Here is a 6,749-nt window from a genome sequence, read left to right as displayed (position 1 = left end):
CAAGCAGCGTCACAAGGAATGTGCCATATGCCAATCCTCCCTGTCTTCGGATTACACCAAGGCCCTATGTGCAGACTGTATCCAACAGACCCTGCTCAAAGAGGGGCCGGGGTTCTCATCTGAATTGCGCTCCATTATCAGGGCGGAAGTACAGGAGTCCCTTAAATCCCTTAAGGGGGGCAGGAGGCGCAAGAAGTCCCGTCATCATAAGCAGTCTACTCCCGATACCTCGGCAGGTTCGGCTCAGGGCTCTCGGTCGTCGGGATCCTCGGGATCTTCCCCCTCCGATTCTGGCTCCTCTTCCTCTTCCGATGAGGGTGGTCGTCCTTGTTTCCCTACAGCAGACGTGGGACCTTTGGTGAAGGCTGTACGTTCGACCATGGGCATAGTGGACTCCAGGGGGCCCGAATCTACCCAGGATGTCATGTTTGGGGGCTTGGATTCCAGGAAGCGTAAGGGGTTTCCCATTCCCCAGAAGGTTCAAGGTCTCATTACTGACCAGTGGAAAAAGATGGACAAAAGGTTGAATCTCAGCTCTTCCCTAAGACGGAAGTACCCTGTGGATGAGGAGGCGTCTACCTCTTGGGATAGAACCCCAAAAATTGATGTCGCTATAGCCAAGGCGTCTCGTTCCACTACCTTGCCGTTTGAGGACTTGGGGTCCCTTAAGGATCAGCTGGATAGGAAGGCTGATGGTTTTCTGAGAGGTACATGGGAGTCTGCGGCTGGTGGCTTGCGCCCGGCCGTGACCGGCGCCTGTGTTGCCCGGTCTTTGATGGTGTGGCTTCAGCAGTTGGAAGACCAGTTGCGTAATGACGCTCCTAGGAAGGATATTATCTCGTCCTTGCCCTTGATACAGGGTGCTGCTGCCTTTCTGGCTGATGCCTCGGTTGATTCTTTAAGACTGTTCGCCAGGTCGGCGGCGCTGTCCAATTCAGCGCGTCGGGCCCTCTGGCTGAAGACTTGGAAGGGTGATGTCCAATCCAAGGGACGGCTTTGCAGCATGCCTTGTGAGGGTGCCTATCTTTTTGGCTCTAGCCTGGACGACCTCCTAACTAAAGCATCCGATAGGAAACAGGGGTTTCCAGTTTTTCCGGTGGCGTCCTCTCGCAGCCGGCCCTTTCGGAGACGTCAGTTTTTTGCAAAGAAGTCTCAAAAACCGCATGATCAGTGGAAGGACCGTAGAAAGAACAACTCGGGTTTTCTCTTCGGCAAGCACTCCGATAATAAGCCCAAGTCCTCTCAGTGACGCCTATCATCAGGTAGGGGGTCGGTTGTCCCTCTTCCTCCATGCATGGCGGGCAATCTCCTCCAACAGGTGGCTCCTTCAGATTGTGGAGGAAGGGTTGAAATTGGACTTCCGTTCGCCCCCTCGGGGGTCTCTCATACTAACGTCCTTGCGGTCCCCAGAGCGGCAGATGGCCTTGGAAGTAGAAGTGCTCACTCTTCTCTCAAGGAAAGTCGTTCAGGAGGTCCCCATAGGTCAAGAAGGGGAGGGGTTTTACTCCACTCTGTTTCTGGTTCGGAAGCCGGACTCCACCTTCCGCACCATCTTCAACCTGAGAAGCTTAAATTTGCATCTGGAACAGCGAGCCTTCAAAATGGAGACCATGAAGTCGACTGTCAGACTGTTGTATCCAGGGTGTTTCATGGCGGTCCTCGACTTGAAGGACGCCTATTATCACATCCCTATTTTTCCGGCTCACCGGCGGTTCCTCAGATTCGCACTACACGTCTCCGGGAGGCTGAGACACTTCCAATTCGCAGCGCTGCCACTCGGGCTTTCCATGGCCCCACGGATCTTCACCAAAGTCCTCGCGGAGGTCATGGCTCATGTCAGGGAACAGGACATATTGATCGTTCCGTATCTGGACGACCTCCTGATAGTGGGTCAGTCGGAGTCTCTCTGTGCGACTCACGTGACCAAGGTCATCACCATCCTGGAAGGACTGGGGTGGGTGGTGAATCGACAGAAGTCCAGACTCCAGCCTCTCCAGTGTCAAGTCTTCCTGGGTCTCGTCTTGGACTCCACCAGCCAGTTGTGCCACCTGCCAGAGGACAAGGTCGCCAGGATCTTGTCCTTTCTCTCTTCCGTGAAAAGTTGCCCTCGCATGTCCTTGCGACAAGCTATGTCGCTGGTCGGGGCTCTTACCTCTTGCATCCCAGGAGTGTGGTGGGCCCAACTGCGTTCCAGAATCCTCCAGATGGAGGTCCTTCGGTTTCAGAGACTGTTAGGAGGCTGTTTGGAGAAGCTTTTGACCCTGTCTGCGGCCACTTTACACTCCCTGGGTTGGTGGCAGGACCCCTCTCACCTCCGGATGGGGGTTCCTTGGCTTTCCCCGGTCACGGACACAATAGTCACGGATGCCAGCCATTGGGGGTGGGGTGCCCATCTACGCCACCTGGTGCTTCAGGGTCCCTGGGACGCTCAGTTGGTCAGACAGTCCTCCAACTTCAGGGAGCTCATGGCGGTTCTCAAGGCGCTAGAGGGGTTCCTCCCCTTCTTGGAAGGTCGCCATGTTCGGATCCTTTCGGACAACAGGGTGACGGTAGCGTACATCAACCATCAGGGCGGCACCAGATCCCCTTCTCTTCTGGCTCTGACTTTGCATATCTTCCAGCTGGCCGAACAACATCTCTCCTCCTTGACAGCTCTTCATATCAAGGGGACGGACAACGAGGAGGCAGACTTCCTCAGCCGGCACTGTCTCCGTCAGGGGGAGTGGTCCTTGGACCCGGAGGTCTTTCACAAGATCACGCTTCTATGGGGTGTCCCTGTTCTGGACCTGTTCGCTACCCGGGCAAATCGGAAAGTGGACAGGTTCTGCTCTCTCAACCCCCGAGATGATCCTGTTGCCCTCGATGCCTTCCAGATGTCTTGGTCTCAGGGCCTCCTGTACGCATTTCCTCCCCTGATCCTGTTGCCTTCGGTTCTCCGGAAAATCCGGACCGACGGGGCGGAGATTATTCTCATCGCCCCCTTCTGGCCAAAACGGGCGTGGTTTTACTGGCTGCGGACACTGTCTCTGGGGGATCCTTGGGTTCTCCCGGACGCCCCTCATCTCCTGTCCCAGGGCCCAGTCCGTCACCCCCCCGACCCGGCTCTCCATTTGACGGCTTGGCGTTTGAGCGGCGGCTGCTAGCTCGACGTGGGTTTTCCTCTTGCTTAATCGATACTCTTCTTCGCAGTAGGAAAGCGGTCACCACAGCCATTTACGGTAGGGTCTGGAAGCGCTTTCTCCTTCAGTCGGGGGCTCGGGCGGAGGGCCCCCCTCCTATCCCGGCTATTCTGGAATTCCTCCAGAAGGGGTTGGAATTGGGGCTCTCCACCAGTACGCTCAAGGTGCAGGTATCAGCCTTAGGGGCTCTGTTTCATTGTAGTCTGGCGCAGAATGAATGGGTTTGCCGGTTCATTAAATCTAAGTCCAAGTCTGTACCTATTCGGGCTCCCAGGGTTCCCCCTTGGGACCTTAATTTAGTGTTGGATGCCCTCACGGGGCCTCCGTTTGAGCCCTTAGGGGACGTCCCTCTAAAACTGCTGTCCCTTAAGGTTTTCCTCCTCGTCGCGCTCACCTCGGCCAGGCGGGTGGGGGATCTCCAAGCCTTGTCTGTGGTTCACCCTTATACCCAGATTCTGGATGATAGGGTAGTGTTGCGGACTGATCCTTTCTACTTGCCCAAGGTTTCTACCCCTTTTCATAGGTCCCAAGAGATCGTGCTCCCTTCCCTCTGTGACCCCCCTCGGAACGAGACGGAGGCTAGGTTACACACGTTGGATGTCCGGAGGGCCTTAGTCACGTACCTAGATAGGACTAGGGAATGGAGGAAGTCTCAGGTCCTGTTTTGTCACTTTTCAGGGGCAGTCCAAGGGGCGTGGGGCTTCTAAAGCTACCTTGGCCAGGTGGGTCAGGGATGCCATCGGTTTGGCGTACTCGGCTAAAGACGCCACTCCTCCTCCGGGCATAAGGGCGCACTCCACTAGAGCAGTGTCTACGTCTTGGGCGGAGAGGGCGGATGCCTCTCTTGACCAGATCTGTCGGGCGGCTACTTGGTCGTCTCCTGGGACTTTCTTTCGGCACTATAGGCTGGACTTGTCCTCCACAACTGACCTTTCCTTTGGGAGACGGGTCTTACAAGCGGTGGTCCCTCCCTAAGGTGGTTGGTCTATATAAATCTCTCATGTGGTGCTGTCATGGGCGGCAGGGAAAAAATCTTAATTACTCACCGGTAATGGGATTTTCAATAGCCCATGACAGCACCCTTAGTTCCCCCCCCTATTCACTGGTTGTGGGCACCCTTCGGGGAGTGTTAGAGTTATTGGTGGTTTCCTTGGGTGGTGGTGTGATTAATCTGTTTGTTGTGTTTTGTTGGTCCTCTCTGGCTCTGAAAACCTACTGATGTGGAGGAGAGGTACCGCCTTTTTATCAGTGGGTTTCCTGTCGTGATGTGGGCGGAACCTATCTCTCATGTGGTGCTGTCATGGGCTATTGAAAATCCCATTACCGGTGAGTAATTAAGATTATCTTAAGTGGCTAAATGCGTTAAAAGCTGCCACCTGCGATTATCACGGGTGCTGGTTATTGCCGTTACCTTGGGCATCAGCTGATGACCACACGGTACTTTGAGCTGAGTCTTACAAGCTGTGTATGAGACAATCTCATGTGCTGCTGTAAATGAGTACATGATCATTGATGAAAAAGAAGAAAACATTTGTCCCACAGTGGGCAGTAAGTGAAGGGGGAGGGAAATGCGCGTGCACACACACTAATTAAAGCCTATTTTACTACTAAAAACAGCTTTTGTATTTAACCCCTTAGTGACCGAGCTAATTTTCACCTTAATGACCAGACCAAATTTTGCAATTCTGACCAGTGTCATGAATGAGGTTATAACTCTGGAACGCTTCAACAGATCCTGGTTATTCTGAGATTTTTTCCGTCACATATTTGACTTCATGTTAGTACCAAATTTAGGACAATTTTTTTTTTTGCGTTTATTCATGAAAAATTGAATTTTGGCAAATTTTGAAAATTTAGCAATTTTTAACTTTTGAATTTTTATACCGTTAAACTAGAGTTCTGTGACACAATAGTTAATAAATAACATTTTCCACATGTCTACTTTACATAAGCACAATTTTGGAAACAACTTTTTCTTTGTCGCTCCATTGGGAGACCCAGACAATTGGGTGTATAGCTTCTGCCTCCGGAGGCCACACTAAGTATTACACTTTAAAAGTGTAACCCCTCCCCTCTGCCTATACACCCTCCCGTGCATCACGGGCTCCTCAGTTTTATGCTTTGTGTGGAAGGAGGCACACATCCACTCATGCATTCTCATATTAGTTATATCGGTTGGAAGAAAAGAGGGCCCCCTCGGGGCCCCCGGCATGTTCCCTTCTCACCCCACTTTGTCGGCGGTGCTGTTAAGGTTGAGGTACCCATTGCGGGTACAAAGGCCGGAGCCTCATGCCATTTTTCCTTCACCATCCCTTAGCGGCTCTGGGAGAAGTGGGATCCTGACCGGTCATTCATTCACTGGGACCGTGCTCCCTCCGCAGCCCCTGTGGGAATCTGCCGGACAGGAGTCTATTCATCCTCAGGGACTGGGCCCTGCATCTCCAAGGTACTGTGTCCCCATGGGGACTGTGCATGGAGCGCCTTCTTCCCGGACGCTGCAGCAGCTGCTGATTTGTGAAGACCGGCGGACTTCCGCGCCGACCGTGCCTGCTTGTCGGGCGCGGTCTCAAATTTAGTCCTAGTAGCAAAAATCCCGCCCCCGGGCCTGCCAGTCAGGGGTAAGGGCGGGACTGCCGACCTGACGTCGGATGTGAGGGCCGGAGCATCCTGTAGGTTTCCTCCCCCCTCACTGATCACTGTGGGGACCCCAGATTCCCGCACTTTTTGCTAGCACCGCCCACGGCTCCACTCCTCCCCTGAGAGCTCCGGCAGCCATTTTTTGGCATTCTGCCGGTGGAGGATTATCAGGAAGAGCTCTGCAGCTCTGGGAGACCTAAGGCAGGGAATCTGGAGGACACACACTCCGCTTTTTAGCGGTCGGTAAGCCACACCGGTCACCCGGTGCTGGTCCCCCATAGGGTGCAGGAATAGATACGTATTCTATATATATTTCTGTTCGGTCGGGCTGTATACCCTTTCCCATATACCCTCAGTGATTACTCTCCTAGGAGACAACAGCATGTCGTCCACAAGGAGCAAAGGTGCTAAGGCACAGGGTTTTTTCTTTGTCGCTCCATTGGGAGACCCAGACAATTGGGTGTATAGGCTATGCCTCCGGAGGCCGCACAAAGTATTACACTAAAAGTGTAAAGCCCCTCCCCTTCTACCTATACACCCCACGGGCTCCTCAGTTTTTTTGCTTTGTGCGAAGGAGGCAGACATGCATGCACAGCTCCACAGATTGGTCAGCAGCAGCTGCTGACTATATCGGATGGAAGAAAAGTGGGCCCATATAGGGCCCCCAGCATGCTCCCTTCTCACCCCACTCTTGTCGGCGGTGTGGTTAAGGTTGAGGTATCCATTGCGGGTACGGAGGCTGGAGCCCACATGCTGTTTTCCTTCCCCATCCCCCTTAGGGCTCTGGGTGAAGTGGGATCCTATCGGTCTCCAGGCACTGAGACCGTGCTTCATCCACAACTCCTGTGGAGCCTGCTGGATAGGAGCCGGGTATCGTTCAGGGACATGGCCCTGCTACTTGGAGGTACTCTGTATCCCTGTGGGGACAGCGCA

Source organism: Anomaloglossus baeobatrachus, chromosome 2, assembly GCF_048569485.1.
Source record: "Anomaloglossus baeobatrachus isolate aAnoBae1 chromosome 2, aAnoBae1.hap1, whole genome shotgun sequence".
NCBI lineage: Eukaryota > Metazoa > Chordata > Amphibia > Anura > Aromobatidae > Anomaloglossus > Anomaloglossus baeobatrachus.
Note: the sequence above shows the minus strand (reverse complement) of the source record.